The 19,971-nt window shown below is 46.0% G+C and overlaps 1 protein-coding gene across 2 annotated transcripts in view; it reads left to right on the plus strand.

Moving 5' to 3' along the window:
- NEK4 (NIMA related kinase 4) overlaps window positions 1-19,971 on the plus strand; it is a 140,365-nt gene that overhangs the window by 104,441 nt on the left and 15,953 nt on the right. The window lies entirely within an intron of this gene.

Here is a 19,971-nt window from a genome sequence, read left to right on the forward strand (position 1 = left end):
AGGACCAGTGGGTTATGCTCCCCTGCTAGCAGATGGAGACAGAGCAAGCTGACATCACAGTATATATACCCCTGCAATGACCTCAGCCTGCCAGTATTCTCTTTCTCCAGCAGATGGTGGACGTGCATCTTCCTATGGGGATTGCTTCAGATTTTGGAAGGAGAATTAAAAAAAAAAAAAAAAAAGCAGCCCTGCTCTCCTGCGGTGATACCAGATGGTTCCTCCCCAGTTGCGAATTCCTGAGGTGATTTCCGTGGTCCCTCAGATGTGTGCCTTGGTCCGGTAGCTGTTTTCTGCCGGCGTGGACTTAGTTGATTGCACAGCTTAAAGGCAGCGGGTGCAGGAAGCTGAGCATGCCGGTGACGGCAGATGCCCTCCCCCCGGCAGCCGGAGACTGTCTCTGTACTCGCCGGTAAGGGCTGAACTCAAGTAAGTTTAAAAAAAAAAAAATATATATATATATATATATAAGGCAGAGACAGTGAAGATGGGTTTGGTAGGACTTCCTCCAGTCTCTGTGTTCGGCGCGCTGTTCCGACGTTCATTCCCGCTCCTCTGGGGCTTAGGGGAACTGGGCAGCCTAGCAGGTTGAGCAGCCCTGGTAGGCTAGCCCCTGCTATTAGGCTTTCGTCTGCGCGCTGCATGGTAAGCTGTGGCAGCATTTTCGTGTGCTTTGTGTGTTCTACTGCCCTCTACTGGAACATCTGTGTGCGCAGTGTGTCCAGCTCTATGTATAAGTTTTGCGCTCAGTTTTAGGCACATTTTTTAAGTGTATTGGCGATACACCCAGCTTTTGGCACACATTTTGTAATTTTGCAGTGCTTACTCTTGGGGTGCCTGATTTTTGTGCACATAAAATTTGTGCACTTGACATTTTTCAACATGAGCCAGCTGGACACACATTCTCCATTGGCTGTAAACTAAGGGTGCCAATGAATAAGAAACCTAAGCGCCTTTTTCTCTGTGTTGCCTGTCATATTCGGGCATCTCAGCCTGGAGTGCCCTCTAACATGTGTCAGCGCTGCTTAGAGACTCAGGGAGAATTGGCTTCTGATTTTTCTAAGCCTGGTTCCTCCCAGCCTGATGATGATCTGGCTAAGGATTTGTCTGGCGGTATGCCAGATGTTGGAACTTCCTTGACTAGTTCCTCTGCAGGAGATGGCAGCTTAGTGGGCCCCACCTCAGTACATTCTGGGTTTGGTCTGGATCCTTCTGCCTTTTCTTGGGTAGAGTTTTTTTCATGGATTGCAATCATTTCTTCAGGCACAGACCTCAGCTTCGACCTGTTAGGTCGGATCCTCCTGTTAGGTCGGATCCTCAGCCAGTGGCCCTTGCCTTTTGCAGACCTATGTTTAATCGCCAAAGCATGCCTCTGTTAGCCGCGGGTATTCCCGACAGGAACCCGGATGGCACTGATGAGGCAGATCCTGACTCCATGGAAGGTGGGGAAATTAGGGATGTGAATCGTTTTTTGACAATTTAAAATATCGTCCGATATATTTTAAATCGTTAGGGCCACGATACAATACCAATTCCCCCGATTTATCGTCAAAAAATCATAAATCGGGGGAAGGGGGAGGGCAGGAAAACCGGCACACTAAAACCCCCTAAAACCCACCCCCGACCCTTTAAATTAAATCCCCCACCCTCCCGAACCCCCCCCAAATGCTTTAATTTACCTGGGGGTCCAGCGGCGGTCCGGAACGGCAGCGGTCCGGAACGGCCTCCTGCAATTGAATCGTGTTGTCTTCAGCCGGCGCCATTTTTCAAAATGGCGGCGCAAAATGGCGGCGGCCATAGACCAACACGATTCGACTGCAGGAGGTCGTTCCGGACCCCCGCTGGACTTTTGGCAAGTCTTGTGGGGGTCAGGAGGCCCCCCCAAGCTGGCCAAAAGTCCCTGGGGGTCCAGCGGGGGTCCGGAACGACCTCCTGCAGTCGAATCGTGTTGGTCTATGGCCGCCGCCATTTTGCGCCGCCATTTTGAAAAATGGCACCGGCTGAAGACAACACGATTCAATTGCAGGAGGCCGTTCCGGACCGCTGCCGTTCCAGACCGCCGCTGGACCCCCAGGTAAATTAAAGCATTTGGGGGGGGTTCGGGAGGGTGGGGGATTTAATTTAAAGGGTCGGGGGTGGGTTTTAGGGGGTTTTAGTGTGCCGGCTCACGATTTTCACGATACTTTAAACACCCAAACGGCAACAATACGATTCCCTCCCCCTCCCAGCCGAAATCGATTGTTAAGACGATCAAGGACACGATTCACATCTCTAGGGGAAATTCCTCCGGGACTGGAACTGTATCAGACCACGTTGCAGTTCTTTCATAGAGATCAACTGCCAGCCCTGATTTCCCAGACCTTGCAGATGCTGGATGTGCCTGGAGCAGATTCCATGTCTGAGCCGAAGAAGAATCCCATTTTGGTTTCATTGCGAAAAGCCTCTTTTTTTTTTTTTTCTTTTTTTTTTATTATCCTATATTTTCTATTTTCAACAATTATATCAAACTCCCCCCACCCCTGAGCTAAGAGCTGGCAAGACCTGGACTAGGATACAAGAATCCCATCCACCCTGCTAAGTTCTATCTCATAGGCTCATCAAGTCCAAATAAGTAGAAGATCTACAAGTAAGCCTAGGGAGTATAGAGATATGGAACTGAGTACTGGGTCCCCCATTATCGTAAAGCCAATAGGTTATTTCTAGCTTTAGTACTTAAAGATGTTAAATAGATTTGCTAAGTGTCCATGAAAATAGCATATTTCTTTGGAGATGACCGGCAAGCAGTCAAGTATTCATAGACTGCCATTTTATGTAGATGCAACCTCCAATAGGTAATTGATGGAGCCTCCCCAACAAGCCAATGGTCTAAAATTGATTTTTTTTGGCCAATAAGAAGGCTTTCCGCAGGAACAGCCATTGTGAGTCAGTGATGGAATTTGCAATCTCCTCCATATTTTCAAATAAACATATCTGAGAGACTGGTACAACCAAATGGAGCAATTTGCTTAAATAACCAAGAATCTTCCTCCAGAATGCACCAATAACAATGCAGTTCCAGAAGCTGTGAAAGAAGGCACCTGGGGCAGCATTACATTTTATACAGAGATCTGATCTTACTAATTTGGCTTTAAATGTCCAAGTAGTGGGCACAAACATACGATGAAAAAAGTTAAAATGTGGTTCCCTTAACACATTTTCAGAGACTTCACTAAGGTATGCAAAACAACCTTTGAGCATTTGGAGGGAAATTGGGGTAGTCAGCTCCTGATTTCAATGATTAACCAGAGTTGATGTATCGCCAGGGGTCCCATCCCTTTAAGAGCTGCAATAAGAAAGGCACAAGACAACTTCCTCTCCAGTGATACAGAGACAAACTCCACCAACTTAGTTTTATCTATGAGTGGAAAACATTTAAGATCAGCTTCAATAAAGTGCCAAACTTGTGAATAAGCCTAAAATTATCTGTGGGATAATTCAAACTACGATTGGAGATCACTAAAACTATGAACCGTTCTCCCATCTTTGTAGAGGAACTGACATAAAGATGTCAGCTCCCTGTGAGCCCACGCTAGAAAAACTGAATTTCCCACACCCGGTAAGAACCTTGGATGACCCAAAATAGACAACAGAGGGGAGACCTCCCAAGATACCTGAAGCTTATTACACAATAGCTTCCAGACCTGTCTGCATTCCCTAACTATCGGGTTGTATTGAATGTAATCCGGCAACAAATGGCCAAGCACATGCAGCAGGTTCCCCACATGAAAAGGTTTACACCAAGCTTGTAGGAAATTAAGAGAGGAAAATAGTTCTGAATCCCACACCCAGTCATAAACATGTCTAAAAAGACAAGCTAAATTATAGGATTGCAAATTAGGGCAGTTCATCTCATCATCCTCCCGGGGAAGCTGTAATTTGGACAAAGATAACTGGGCTCGTTTGTTGTTCCAGAAAAAGTTACGAAGTGCTGTATCCAAGTCCTGGAGATGCTTCCGCTTAATATACTTAAAAAACTGAAACCCCTATTACACCTCAATGACTTCCGCACTATTCTACAAGCCTTCATTCTATCCAAAATTGACTACTGCAACGCGCTTCTCCTTGGACTACCCAAAAACACGCTGCAACCACTCCAACTTCTCCAAAACTCCTCTGCCTGGATCTTAACCAACACCCACAAGCACGACCACATCACCCCAGTTCTACAACACCTTCACTGGCTCCCAGTCACTGCGAGGATAACATATAAAACCCTCACCTTGGTCCATAAAGCCCTTTACAACCAAGATATGCACTGGTTTAATGAACAACTTTCTTTTCAAAATTCCACAAGACCCACAAGACAACAACACCAAGCAACCCTTCATATCCCGTCACCCAAAGACTCTAAACTAACCGCTACTAAAGCCCGAGCACTATCCTTAGCTGCCCCCCGCCCTGTGGAACAAACTCCCCCCCTCTCTACGACAAGAAGCATGCCCAAAAAAATTCAAGCATGACCTGAAAACGTTCTTATTCCAACACGCATTCTCTGACCAACATGCTTCCTACCCATGACGCCCTCCCCCTTCCACCCCCTCCGTTCTTCTAGCGTAACGGACACAAAAATGACTTCTCTGTATATAATATATAATTTTCCTGATCTGCTGTAGATAATCTCTCTGTATGTAAGTTTCCTGAATTCTATCTATACTCTGTTGAAAATTATGCTATTCCAGATATCCGTTAATTCTTGCCCACCTCATAACAGTTATATGCTGCCTTTCCTCTTATCCCTTACATATTGTTATATATCTTTCCTACAACTATACCTTGTTTATCCTATAGTTATTTGTTATAATGTAAAGCTTTTGTTGCTAAGTTATGTTTTATGTGAACTGATGAGATGTTCCCAACGTTCATCGGTATATAAAAGCTTCCAAATAAATAAAATAAATAAATAAATAATCCAGACTGGCAGCATTTGTAAAGCATATAACCTTTGCCACTCCATTATTTTAAATAAATGGATCCACCCACTAAGGGGCAAGGGTAGTGATCGCCATTCCAATAACCTCCACTTGGTCTTTAGCAACAATGGGAGGATATTACTATCATAGATATTTACATTGTCAACTGGGATATTAATCCCTAAATATTTCATCTCTGTTTCAACCCAGCATAATTGGAATGGCCCCGGCTATTGGGCTTTCAAAGTCCCTAGGACATCCAAAGCCTCTGATTTATCACAATTTATTTTAAGTCCAGAAAACTTACTAAATTGGGTCTGAAGGGCCATGACATTTTGGAAGGAGGGAACTGGTGCGGTCAAAAAGATCAATACATCATCCGCAAACATGACTGTCTTAAATGAGCCCCCACCCCATTCAAACCTGTGGATGTCAGGAGAGTCAGCTATTTTCCATAACAATGGGTCAAGGGAGAGAATATATAAAAGAAGGGATAAGGGGTAGCCTTGTCTCATGCATCTCTGCAGCTCAAATTCACTGGACATACCCCCATTAGCTAAGATAACTGAGCATGGTTCCTGGTATAATAAGGAAATATTACGAAGAAAATTCCCCTCAAATCCATAACGGTGTGGTACCAAAAATAAGTATCACCATGCCACCCTGTCGAATGCTTTTTTTAGCATCGAAACCCACAACCAAAGCTGGAATCTGGGAAAACTTACACTGTGCAATGGCAGTCCAACCGCACTATGGGGCAGATATTAAAAGGTACGCGCGCGATGTACATTTGTGCGCGTTACCCAGCGAGCACAAATACAAATATATGCCCGATTTTATAACATGTGCGCGCAGCCACGCGCATGTTATAAAATCAGTGGTCGGCACGCACAAGGGGGTGCACACTAGTGCATCTTGTGTGCGCTGAGCTCTCGGGGAGACCAGTTGGCTTTCCCCGTTCCCTCCTCCACCTTCCCCTACCTGTCCTGCCCCCAGCCCGAAAAAAAAAACCTGTACCTTTATCTCAGAAGTTACGCCTGCCAACTGCCGGCGCGCGATCCACTGGCACAGGGGGTGTTCGGAGGCCTCTGGCCATGCCCCCGCCCTGCCCCCAGACTGTCCACAGCCCGCCCATTTTTTCAAGCCCCGGAATTTACATGCGTCCTGGGGCTTTACGTGCGCCGCCTGGCCTTTTGAAAATAGGCCCGGCGCGCATAACCTCCCCTACGCGCGTAAATCCTTTGAAAATCTGCCCCACTATGTTTACTTGCTGACCTCTCCTGTACAAAGTCCACTTGATTCTGAGAGATCACGGCTGGCAAGACTAAATACAACCATTTAGCAAGTTAAAAATCAAAATTTAAGAGCAAGATGGGCCTATAAGAAATCGGCATTGTAGGATCTTTACCTCCCTTCAGAAGGACTGTAATATATGCCTTTATAGTGTCTTCGGGAAAAGCCCCTTGCTCCAAGGCTGCTGCAAAAAATTGTTTAATAGTAGAAGAACTATTGCTACTGAGCACTTTATAGAAATTTGCATTAAGGCCATCCAGGCCAGGGGCCATATGTAGAGGGCTTGATTTAATAACATCTATGATTTTGGAGATGTTGAACGGTCTATTCTGCAAGGCTGGTTGAAGGACCATCACTTTTGGCAGCGCCATACCTTGAAAAAAAGAGGCCTCTGCCTCTCCAACACCATCCGTCGGATCCTTAGAGTATAATTGTGCATAAAAAGACCTAAACATCCGACGTATATCCTTCGCAGATATTTAGCAGACCCCATCAGACCCCTTCAAAGCTTCTATATAATTATGGCCCCATTTAATTTTCACTAAATTAGCCAGGAGTTTGCCAGCCTTATTCCCGAAATGATATAGCTTATGAGAAGTATAAAGCAGTACGGTCATGGTTTTTTGATGCAAATAGTTCAGCAGATATAAAGATTCCCTATAAAGCTTTTTATTAGTCGCAGATGGAGATGCGATAGTGAGCTTTTCTGAAATTCACGCTCCTGTTGAGTAGTCTATTCTTTCAGATCATATAAGCCATAATTTCACTTCGCATTACTGCCTTTCCCGCCTCCCAAAATGTTGATTCGTTCTGTTAGCTCTCCTTATGTCTGCAACCTCACCATCAGGTTGACCAATGGCGCCGGTAGCCCCTGTGACATAGTAGTTCAGAGGCTATTCGGCACCATTTTGAGTGTGGCTAGCACTAGCACACTGGGCACGCCACGGAGGGACAAATGGCACCCGGGACCCCGCTGGACCACCAGGAATGTTGGTAAGTCTTGGGGAGGGATCGGGATGGGGGGGGGGGTGTATGTAATGTATTAAAATTAATTTAAATGCGTGGGGTGGGTTTTTTTTTTAGCTTTGTTTTCCCGCGTCATTTTTTGGCCCGGTTTCGGTTTTCCCCGTTTAGTTTTTTTTTTTTTTTTCAAAAAAACTAAACGATAAAAACCGAACTTTACCACGAAGTATCCGAGTCAAAAAACGACCCGGTAGCAAAACACGAAGCACATCTCTAATATACAACTGTGCTCCGGGGTGAATACTGTTTTGAATGAGATGGATAACATATATATGGAGCAGAGAGAAGGTATTGGATTAGGCAGGAAGTGATGTCGACAGAGTGTTAATAGCCTTATAGAATAGCCTACTGACAACTGAAGTAACTATGGAAAAACAGCATGAGCTGCTAACTGTTATTTTCACAGATAGTTGTGGTGAGTCACGAGGCTGGGGCGATGGTGTTACATTTTTTGACGAGCTCCATTTCAGCAGTTTCATGCTGCAATTCTCTTTTGAAATTTCTCTGTTGGAGTATTTCTACCTTAAGGGGTTGGGGCTGCCAGTATGCAGGGATGGGCCATCACTCTGATGGTTTAAAAAATAAAAAGCTATGGAGGAGATTCTTGAGTACAGGTCCGATAAGAACTTGGAAGCAGGCGGTCTCGGTGATTGCCACGTCTTAGGTTTGGATAGGAGCAAAACGGAAAGGAAGTATTCATAATGTTGGGACTTCAGAGGGACAGTCTTTGGCTAGGAAAAATCTTTTTTTCCATTAGAAAGTAAAGCCGATTGAAAGACCAAAGTATAGTATTCAAGAATCAGAAAGTCAGACGTGGGATTTGAACCCATGACTCCATCAGGAGTCCCAAACACAAATCACAGAAAAGAAGGATGCACCTTAGACCACTCAGCCATGGAGGCATCTGATAAGGAAACCTGAAATCCAGACTTATATATTATTTTTTCATTTAATGGTGCCTGGCAGTTTTCACCTCTCTGTCGACAGACATGCCTCGTAAGATTCTTGACCTTATGCAACCCTACCTATTCCATAGTGGTGAGGAGCCTATCCTCAACAGACATTTTGCTTTGCTTCTGGCTGACAATCTGAACTCCAACATATAACTGTGGATGTCAAAGCGGTTTCGGTATTTCAAGAAATGTTTCAAATATTACGCATGAAATAAAATAGCAAACCCTAGTAACCAAATGTGCAACCAACGTACCTTTCAGAGATTAAGTAGAAAGAATCATGCTCTGCATCTCTGGCTTGCTCTCTCACCATCAGTTTGAGGTGCGATGTAAGCAATCGGGACTTAAGTATAAGAAAGCCTCTATCTTTACAGCACAGGACTTATGACTGGAATTAAGGTCCTCATATTCTTTCCATTTAGTTTTAAGGAATGCCTGAAGATCAGCATCACCTGAGAGATGGGCGGGAAATCTCCATCTGCGCTGTCCACTTGAGATCAACCCAAAGCTTAGCATGGTCAGAGAACTCTGTGGGCTCAATTTCCACTCTTTGAAGCAAAGAAAAGCTGACTATGCTAACTAAAAAGTAGTCAGTCTGAGACATGGAGTCATGCGCCCTAGAGGTGTGAGTAAAATCTTTTTTTTCAGGATGCATTACTCTCCACACAGCTAACAGATGTAAATGCCTACATAAAAACGGTATGCCTTTCTTACACCCCAACCTGGAAATGAGTGCCCTAGACCTTCGGTCCAAGAAGGGATCAGCAACACGATTGAAATCCTCGGCTAGGAACAAGGGCCCCATAACATGAATCGTCAAAGTTTGTATAAGTTCTGTAAATCGCAGAACTGGCACTGAGGAGCCAACAGGCTCCGTAATGTATTGTTTCAGATAAGAGTCACAAAAGTGCCAAAAACTCTTTTGCCTCTTGGAGCTGCTCAAATATGAGTGATTTGTTTTGGTGCCAACCTCTAAATTTCAATTTCACTGGGTACAGCAACGTGAAGTTCACTTGTTTTTTCGCTAACGCAGAGCAGATCGGGTTAAATTCTTTACATCTGAGCGATAATTTGTAGGAATAATCTTGAAAGAGCCTTACTACCCTGCCATAATACCTCAGCTCTAGAGACTTGCGATTGGCACATAGAATCTATTATTTATGGAACCAGTTGAGAAATTTTGCAATAACGATCCGCGGTTGAGTCTCCCCATCTTTTCTGTTACCTAGCCTGTGAGCTCACTCTATTTGAAGCACACCGGTGAGCTCAGAGATGGATAGAGCCTCAGGCAGCCAGTTCTCCAGGAAGCGTGCTAGGTTACTATCTTCAACATCCTCCAGTACACAGATCAAACTGACATTGTTTTGTCTAGATCTATTTTCCAAGTCCTCTATCTTCTCTTCCTGTTTCTCTACCAATTTTGTCAGTGAGACAAGTTTTCCTGTGTCAGCACCAGAGTCGTCCTCAAGTACCAAAATTCATCCTTCCATCACATCTAATCTTGGCCCAATTTCATTTAGTGAAGATTGCAGCTCTGCGATCTGCTCTGATAGGGAGGTAAAATGGCTGTTCAAAGCAGATACCACTACTGCTGTAATATCAGAAGCAGAGGTGGCGTGTGAGGTAGAAGTGTTCAGATTCTCACCAACGTTAGTCGTCTTGTCCACACCACCTGTCTGCTTGTCTTTCTCCTTTCTCACTCCATTTAAGGGCATAATCCACGAAGATCTTTGCATATACTTGTTTAATAACCAGGAATGTTCAAGAAATCTTATGGATTGCAAGGGATGGTATTCAGAGCCAGCTAGACATGCTGCACTGACTCATCGAATCACGTGACCTCAAAGCTTCTTGTTTTTTTCCCTGTTATGGAAATCATTCAAGAATTGATTGATCTTGAATGGGACGCTCCGGAGGCAAATTTTAAAGGAGTTTGGACATTGGAAGGTTTATACTCCCTGGATCCAGTGGTGAAAGAGCGTTTGTATTTTCCAAAAATAAATGCACTTGTTTGTGCTGTTTCTAAGCGGACGACTATCCCTGTGGAGGGAGGAATGACCTTGAAGGATGTACATGATAGGAGGATTGAGGCCATCCTTAAGCAGGCTTTTGAGGCAGTGGCGATGATTTTACAGATAGCTTCCTGTTGCTCTGTAGTGACTCACTCTTGTCTACTTCTCTCTCAGAAGAATGATGATTCTGGAGTGAGTTCTTGAACAGTTATGGAACCCACCGCCACTTTTTTAACAGATGCAGGCTGCAATCTGGTCCATACTTTGGCTAGAGGAGTGGCTTCCGTCATAGCAGCCAGATATCAACTGTGGCTGCAGAGCTGGTCAGCCGATGGGAACTCCAAAGCTAATCTTACAAAAATGGCTTTTTAAAGGCTCACTCTTGTTTGGGAGCGATTTGGAGAAACTGGCCAGTAAGTGGGGCGAATCTCCAGTTCCCCCTTTGCCGGAAGATAAGCTGAATTTTTCATAGCTAAATTTCAACTTAGTGAAACATACAGATTATTGAGACCTCATATTTCTCAGAATTAATTTCTTTTCTTTAAAGGCTGAAAGGCTTTGTATAGGAATTGTAAGGATCTGGGGGAGAAAACCCCCCAGAGGCAGGACTGTTGGCAATAATCACTTTGTTCCAGCACTTGGAGAGTTAAACAGCAGAGTCCTTGTTTTTAATCATATGCAGCTATGTAGAGCTGTAACTGTTTAAAAACACTCAAGATGGCAGTATTCCAGAAACAAGGGGAGAAACACTTAGCTGCTCTCTCTCTGGGATATTTCAGCATTTGGAGGGTTAATTCTATGCCGCTGTGCAGAGCCAATAACTGCTCAAGAGTTCTCAAGATGGCAGCATGCCAGTCACAATGGAAGAAACTGCCATTAGCTGTTCTCTCTATGGGAATGTCTCTGAGTTTAAAATATACTTATGCACTAGTTTCAGGCTAGTAAGACCCCAGATTATAAGCTTGTTCTGTTTGATGTACTCTGTTTTCTTCAAGCAACTGTGAATAAACGATGAATATGTTAAAATTAATTCTTTGCTAAGTCTTTTCAATTGAATTCTGTAAGACAAGGTTACATGAACGTAACCAGCGCTATACAATCTACTACTGTGGTCTGTACCTATTACTGTATACCTCTCATCGTCTCCACTCCTTATTAGATTTTCCTCTGTTTTATCATCACATTTTCAAGGTGAACACTACGTGCTGTCAGACACTGCTGCCTTTTAATGGTTACAGAGAGCACAGCACTCAGACATGTGAACTGGCACATGGTAATCCTCATAAAATATCTCCTAGCCTTAGAAAACCATTCTCAATACAAAGTAACTTTTCCCTTTCTTTTTTCTATTTGTTTTTTTAAATCGTAGCCTGTATGACTCTTAGCCAGCTGAAAGCTCTATGCCTGTTCGTACCCCAGATCAATCCAGACAAGTGGGTTTTGCATCCCTACCAACAGATGCAGGCAGAGAACTAAAAACTTTGAGGCACTGATACATAACAGAGAGTGCCACCTGCAGACCCTCAGAATTTCTCTGTCTCCAGCAGATGGTAGAGGTGCAAACCTGCAGTTAAGAAAAAAAAGAAAGAAAGAAAGAAAGAAGGGACAGAAGAAGATAAGTTAGAAGACGCTCCCTGAGGTGCTAGGTACTTCGTGGGCCATCCCTCAGTCTGAGCCGGGCGAGCGTGGGGTTGGTAACTCAGCAGATCCAGGTGTCTGATAGCCAAGGGTCCTGGTTCCCTCTTATCCTCTGAAGGTTCCTTCCCAGAGGTGTGTTCCTTTTTTTTTTTTTTTGCTTGAATTTCATCCTTTGCTGTGGCTGCTGTTTCTTTAAAAAAAAAAACAAAAAAAAAAGTTACATTTTTCTTTCAGCAGCAACTTCTCGGGCTGTTCCTGGTTTGATCATTGGGACAGGCCCAGGCTGGGTAAGGGAGCAATGTAGCTCTTCTGTTTGCGGCTTCGGGCTGCTTGGGGAATCAGCGGCTGCAGTGGGCAGTGTTGCCCTCCTCTCCCAGAAGGAGCAGAAGGACAAGGAAACATTTGTTGGAAAGGGAAAGTAAGGTTCAAACACTGCAGGCCCAGAATTAAGTATTGATTGAAGATCACATAAATGCTAGATGAAAAATCAAAGATGGAGAACACTCAGAAAGATGATCAAGAAGATTGCTAAATTTTCAAAATACTAATTTTTAAAAGATTGTAAATACTTAAGAGAAGTTTGTAGAGTTGAAGATAGTTTATCCTTTGATTGGAAAAGCTTTTTCTTTTACCTTTAATATCAAATAGGCTGACAATCTCTAAGGAACTTTCTGTTATGGATATGATATTAAGGCACTTTCTTTTGCTTTAGAGCCATGGTGCAGATATTTCCTTCAAGAGTGACCACAGTTTTGCTGAACAATAGTATTTTTCTTATTCACAGTAGGATTTCTCGTGCCACCTTGTTTTTTTACATTTAATAGGACTTTTCACAGAAAGGATTAGTACTACCTCCTTTTAAACTGGGTAGAAGGAAGGACTTTCCACAGAAAAGATATGCTACTTTTGAACACCTAGAGATCCTGGGCAAAAGATTAGTGCCATCATCCTACATTTTATATTTAAGCAGCTAAGCTGATAGTGACTTCAGATCATTTTCACACTTTTGTGCCTCTGTTTTTACAGAAGATTTGAGTCTTGCCAGACCTGTGCAAGACCTGTCAGAGGTGCAGAATAAAAAATCTATGGCAATGCACCAAGAGGTAGTATTCCTCCTTAGTGCTAATTTCATACTACAGTTTCCTTGCAAATGTATGGTAAAATTGTCTGATGTCTCATATATATTTTTGAGGTATTTTTTAGAAGTTTAAAAAAAAACAAAACCCAGTTGCTTTGGAAGAAGAGAGTGGCTTAATAGAGTAGGCTCTGATGGTATGTCGATAGATATTAGGTCTGTTGATTCCCATCAATTTGTTTTTTTCTCTTCTGTGTCAATTTGTCTTTTTACCTTTTTTTTCCTTTTATCCCTGCCTCAGGGTTTTTGTCCTTGAATTGAGTTAATTATGGATTTGGAATTAAGTGCTATTTTCCAGTATATAATGTTTGTTTTCCTAGCGTGTAGCAGATGGACTCAAGACCAATGGGTATAGTGTACTCCTGAAAGCAGTTGGGAGACGGAGTCAGATTTCAATCTGACATCAGCCTACATATACCCGTACAGGAAGCTCTGCTCTTCAGTATTTCTCCATCTCCTTAGCAGTTTGGGACTCTACACACGCTTGCACAGCGTTACAAAATCCAAACCAAAAGAAGAAAGAAAATCTTACCTCTACAAGACGAGCCCCGCTCTCCTGCGGTGATATTTAAGAGTCCCTCCCCCAGTCGAGAATTCCTGAGGTGATTTCCGAGATCCCTGAAGTAAGCCTCTGTCCAGTAGCGGGTTCCCGGCGTGGACTTAGCCCCGTGAGTGGCTGAGAGGCAGTGGGTGTCGCGGCGGTGAAGGTATTCCCCTCTCCCCCCGCAGCTGGAGACTGCCCGGCACGAGACCGGGAAATGCCGAGACAAGGTAAGGTAGAAAACTTTATTTAAGTCTCCGGTCTCCAAGGCTCGGTGAGCAGCACAGATCGCCATCCGGCGTCTGTGCCATCGGGTTGAGCAGCCCCGTCCAGGCTAGGCCCCGATCCAGTGCGAGGGTCCTTCCACGTGGAGACCCTCCAGGGGGGTCGCCATCTTGCCCACATGGTTGTCGGCGCCATTTCCCCCCTGATCGCCGTATTGTCTGCACAACTGAGCCGTGTGCACAGCGGCGAGCCGGACACACAACCTACTTGTGCGCCCAGTGGTGCGTGCATCTGTGCCGTGCGCACAGCGATGCGCACAATGGTGCCGGGCGCACAGCGGCACATTCAATGGTGCTGGGTGCACAAATAAACCTGTGCGCACAGCGGCGTGTGCATCTCCCTATGCGCAGGCCTGCACGCACATTTTCTGCCTCTTGCACGCACAGCGTCAGCGCACCCGGAACGCACAAATAAGCATCCCGGCGCGCACACATACGCGCATAGACGAGTTTTGAATCACTCCACGTGCACAAATCATGGCACCGCCGGCCATGAAAGCCAAAGGACAAGCCCTCTGCCCAGCCTGCCACCTGAGAGCTGCACAACACGAAGTGGCCTCTGCCCTGTGCCTACAGAGCGAAGAGGCTCTGGAGGAACTGAGGCAAGGCCTCTCTCAGCCAGTAGAGGAATGCAGCTCAAGGCCTCCTCAGATGGGCTCCTCGGGGAACATTACTGGATTCAATATAGACCCAGGGACCTTTTCCTGGGTGGAATTCTTCAAAGGGCTGCAAACCTTTGTCCAGGCGCAATCGATGCCACCTGTCACACAGCCACTGTCTCCACCGGAAGAACAAAACCTTCTAGGATCCCCTCGACCTCCCCGAGATGTGCCTCTGCTGGGCAAAAGCCTCCCCTTGGGGGACACAGACACCTCGGAGGAAGAGCCAGACTCCCTGGAGGAAGGAGAAATTCCTTCTTGAACGGAACCATACCGAACTATGATGCGTTTCTTCTCCAAAGACGAGTTAACAGATCTCGTGTCTCTGAGCCTGAAGACTCTGGCCATCCCAGGCACAAGCACCGCAGCGGAGCCAAAGACTAACCCTGTTTTGGTTGGGCTCTGTCAGGCCTCATGCCATTTCCCAATGCTGCACGCCGTCCAACAACTGATTGACCTGGAATGGAATGCCCCGGAGGCCAGCTTCAAAGGAGGACGGGCCCTAGAAGCCCTATATCCCCTGGAACCCTCAGCCAAAGAACTCCTGGGGTTCCCAAAAGTGGATGCTATGGTCTGCGCTGTCTCAAAGCACACTACCATTCCAGTCGAAGGAGAAGCTGCACTCAAGGATGCCCAGGACAGACGTCAGGAATCCATCCTTAAACAGTCATTTGATGTCACAGCTATGTCCTGCAGATCGCTGCCTGCTGTGCCTTGGTGATACGTGCCTGCTTGTCGCTGTCCAGGGACGCAACCACGTCCGTCAAAACATTAGAACCGGCGATATCTTTCCTCACGGATGTGACCTCTGACCTGGTGCGCACCTCAGCCAGGAAACTCTGGCTCCGAAGTTGGTCAGCTGACACGACTTCCAAGACGAAACTCACGAGAATGCCCTTTAAATGAGTCCTCCTGTTCGGAAGCGAACTGGAGAAGTTAGCCGACAAATGGAGCGAATCCCCAGTACCTCGGTTACCGGAGGACAGGAACAAAAGAAACCAATGCCCCTCTCCCCGAAGATCCAAGGGCAGAGAATCCCAGCATTTTAGACCATACAAAAACAAATACCAAGCACCTCGTCCCACAGGCAGGAGCCAGACCTTTCTGAACAGACACAACAAGAGGGGAGCCAGCTCAGGTCCAGGCCCCAGCCGCACCCCACAATGAGAATCAACAGACCCATCCACAGGAAGAAGCCATGGGGCAGGCTTGCCCTATTCTACCAAAGATGGGTCGAGATAACGTCAGACAAGTGGGTCCTAACCATCATTCGAGAGGGATACAACCTGGACTTCCACAGTATCCCTCCAGACAAATTTGTGAAATCACCATGCCACTCCCCCTCCAAGCAGACGGCAGAGGAAACCACACTGACAAAACTACTCACCCTAAGGGTGATAACACCGGTGCCCATGCACCAACAAAATACTGGGCACTATTCCATCTATTTTATCGTCCCCAAGAAAGAGGGAACGTTCCGGCCCATCCTGGACCTCAAGTCCATCAATCGCTACCTGAGGGTACCACACTTCCGCATGGAAACCCTACGCTCGGTCATAAGGGCAGCACAGCCGGGAGAATTTCTGACCTTTCTGGATCTGTCGGAAGCCTATCTCCACATCCCGATCCATCACGACCATCAGCGCTTTCTACGCTTCGCTATACTGAACCATCACTACCAGTTCCGGGTGCAACCCTTCAGACTAGCTACTGCCTCTCGGACGTTCACCAAAACCATGGTTGTAGTGGTGGCGACACTGAGGAAAGAAGGAATCCTCGTACATGCATATCTGGATGATTGGCTGATCAGGGCAAAATCTCCAGAGGAAAGTCACCAGGCAACCACCAGAGTCAAGAATCTACTGCAGAATCTTGGGTGAGTCAACAACACAACCAAGAGCTGCCTGCAGCCCTCCCAATCATTAGAATACCTGGGAGTCTGGTTCGATACCAGACAAGACAAGGTCATTCTTCCCCCTACAAGGAGAAGGAAACTGATGGACCAGTTGCGAAACCTGTTGACCTGTTTTCGCCCCAATGTATGGGACTACCTCCAAGTCCTCGGCCTCATGACATCAACGCTAGAAGTCGTTCCATGGGCAAGGGCCCACATGCGACCACTACAACATTCCCTACTGTTGCGATGGAACCCGATGTCCCAGAACTACTCCTTTTGCCTCCAGCTACTGGCAGAGGTGCAGACCCAGCTCCAATGGCGGTTACAAGAAGACCATCTGAGCAAGGGAGTAAGGCTATCCCCACCGACCTGGGTTTTGCTCACCACGGATGCAAGCCTACGAGAGTGGGGAGCCCACTGCCAGGAACTGACGGCCCAGGGCCAATGGGACAAGGAAGAGTCGGGATGGAACATCAACCGACTGGAAGCCCGGGCAGTCAGACTAGCCTGCCTTCGATTCAGTCACAGACTCCGGGGCGAATCTGTCAGAGTCATGTCCGACAACGCCACAACAGTTGCCTACATCAACCGCCAGGGAGGAACCAGAAGCCAACAGGTGTCCCTGGAAATAGACCCCCTAATGGTGTGGGAGGAAGCAAACCTACAAGGGATCTCAGCTGCCCACATAGCGGGAGATTATCTCAGCAGAGAGAGTCTAGACCCAGGGGAATGGATGCTATCGACCACAGCCTTCCAGTTGACAGTAAACCGCTGGGGAACACCAGCCATGGATCTTCTAGCAACCCTGTCCAACGCCCAAGTTCCCAAGTTCTTCAGCCACAGACGAAAACCACAATCCCAGGGAATCGACGCCCTCATCCAGACCTGGCCACAGGAAGACCTGCTGTATGCTTTTCCCCCATGGCCACTACTGGGTGGGATCATCCGCAAGATAGAACACCACAGGGGGCTAGTACTTCTAGTGGCCCCAGACTGGCCAAGAAGGCCATGGTACGCAGATATGCGAGGACTTCTGGCGGGGAACCCTCTGTGTCTACCCCCACACAGGGACCTGCTCCAGCAAGGACTGATCCTCCACAAAGACCCAACTCTATTCTCTCTTATGTATATTATAATATAAGTTGTTATATCTGTAAACCGGAATGAAGGCTTAGAGCTAAATTTCGGTATAAAAAAGCGAATAAATAAATAAATAAATTATGGTCTGGCCATTGAGAGGACTCGCCTGATGAAGAGTGGCTACTCGGGGGAGTGATTGACACCTTGCTCCGAGCACGCAAGTTTTCCATGTCTCTAACATACGTACGGATATGGAGAATATTCGAAGCCTGGTGTGAGGTCCGCGACATCTCTCCGCGGACAGTCAAAATCCCCATGATCCTGGAATTTCTGCAGGACGGCTTGAAGGAAGGGGTTGTCTCTCAACTCCATCAAGGTTCAGGTGACCGTGCTGGCCTGCTTCAGAGCCAAAGTGGACGGCATTAGTCTATCATCCCATCCAGACGATTCCCATTTCCTGAGAGGGGTCAAGCAAATCCAACACCATTAAAGTGGCCTGTGCCCCTGTGGAATCTCAATCTAGTACTAGACTTCCTGGCGGGAGCTTCCTTCAGACCTACTCGCAGTCTGTCACTATGGCTCCTGACCTTGAAGACTTCATTCCTAGTGGCAATATGTTCAGCCCGTCGCATCTCTGAACTTCAAGCACTATCCTGTCAGAACCGTTCCTTAGATTCACACCGGGATCCATACAGCACCGCACTGTCCCCTCCTTCCTTCCAAAGGTGGTTTCTCATTTCCATCTAAACCAAAACATCTCACTGCCATCTCCAGACGAGCATAAAGACTCATGCGCTCTACGCCACCTTAACATCGGCTGATTCCTAGTCCGATACCTGGAGAGATCGGAATCTGTACAAAAAAAGGACCACCTATTCGTCCTTCACAGCGGGAAGAAACAAGGGAAGCGGCCTCGCGGACAACCATAGCCCGCTGGATCAAAGAAGTAATCAAGGCGGCCTACATAGAGGCAGGAAAGCCTCCACCTCTACAAGTCAAGGCCCATTCCACAAGGGCCCAGGCAGTATCCTGGGCAGAAACCAAGATACTGTCACCCACCGAGATATGTCAGGTGGCGACGTGGTCCTCCATTCACACCTTCTCAAGGTTCTACCGCCTGTATGTTCAGGCCCGGGAGGACACAGGATTTGCAAGGGCAGTACTAAGTGGGCCAAGAGCAGCCTCCCACCCGGTTCGGGAGTAGCTTTTGTACATCCCATTGGTCCTGAGTCTATCTGCTACACGCTAGGAAATGGAGAAATTACTTACCTGATAATTTCGTTTTCCCTAGTGTAGACAGATGGACTCAGCATCTCGCCCACGGCTGCCCCAAAACCCAGAAACCTTGGGTGACAATCCCTGAGAGCAAGACAAGCACGGGTAAGCCAGGCTTTACCTCTAGTTAAGATACCCATAGATGCCGGGTGTCGGCGTTTTTCGGTTGAGTGCACTGGAGGTCTCCAGTTGGAAATAAATTCAACCAGGCCAAATTAATCAAGTTATTAAAACACACATATGTCCACAATTGCTTTTCGAAGAGAATACTGAAGAGCAGAGCTTCCTGCATGGGTATATGTAGGCTGACGTCAGACTGAAATCTGACTCCATCTCCCAACTGCTATCAGGACTCAGGAGTACACTATACCCATTGGTCCTGAGTCCATATGTCTACACTAAGGAAAATTAAATTATCAGGTAAGTAACTTCTCCATTTCTTTATCAAGTATATTCATGAAGTGTAAAATTTGAAACGCAAGTAAAAAGAAAATAGGGAAAACTTTTAAGGCGCAATTCAGAGATAAATAACCTTATCAGTGTTTCCCAACCCTCTCCTGGACTTCCTGTCCATGAGTTATCAGGATTACCACAATGAACATGCATGAGATAGCTATGCGTACACTGAATCTCCAATGCAGTGTTTTCTAGCCCTCTCTCATAGACTCACTTAATCAGTTGGGTTTTAAGGATATCCACAATGAACATGCATGAGATGGATTAGCATGCATTGGAGACCAGGGAAACGTAAATCTATCCCATACATACTCATTGTGGAAATCCTGAAAACTCAATTGGTTAGATATGCCTCCAGGAGAGGGTTGGGAAACATTGCTCCCAATATATGCAAATCTATTCATACATATTCATTACAGATATCATGAAAACCTGACTGCTAGGTGTGCCTTCAGGTGAGGATTGGGAAACACTGCCTCACAAGTTCTTTAAGACCCTGTTTTTAAAAAACATTTACATGCTTAAAATTGGGTTTTGTGTATGTAAATACACTTTGCTCGAGTAAGTGGGCTTTTGAAAATTGCTACAATATATGCCATTGAATTGTCCATAGGATTTACTCATATAAGTGCACTTTGCTTGAATAAATGGCTTTTGGAAATTGCTATGATAGTATGTTACACACGCAACTCTTGAAAATTATCTTCTCTGCCTTTTGTATAACTGAGATTTCTATGTATGATTGAGTCCTTCATTGAAAAGGGCCTCAAAGGTGT

Source organism: Rhinatrema bivittatum, chromosome 4, assembly GCF_901001135.1.
Source record: "Rhinatrema bivittatum chromosome 4, aRhiBiv1.1, whole genome shotgun sequence".
NCBI classification, from domain to species: Eukaryota; Metazoa; Chordata; class Amphibia; order Gymnophiona; family Rhinatrematidae; genus Rhinatrema; species Rhinatrema bivittatum.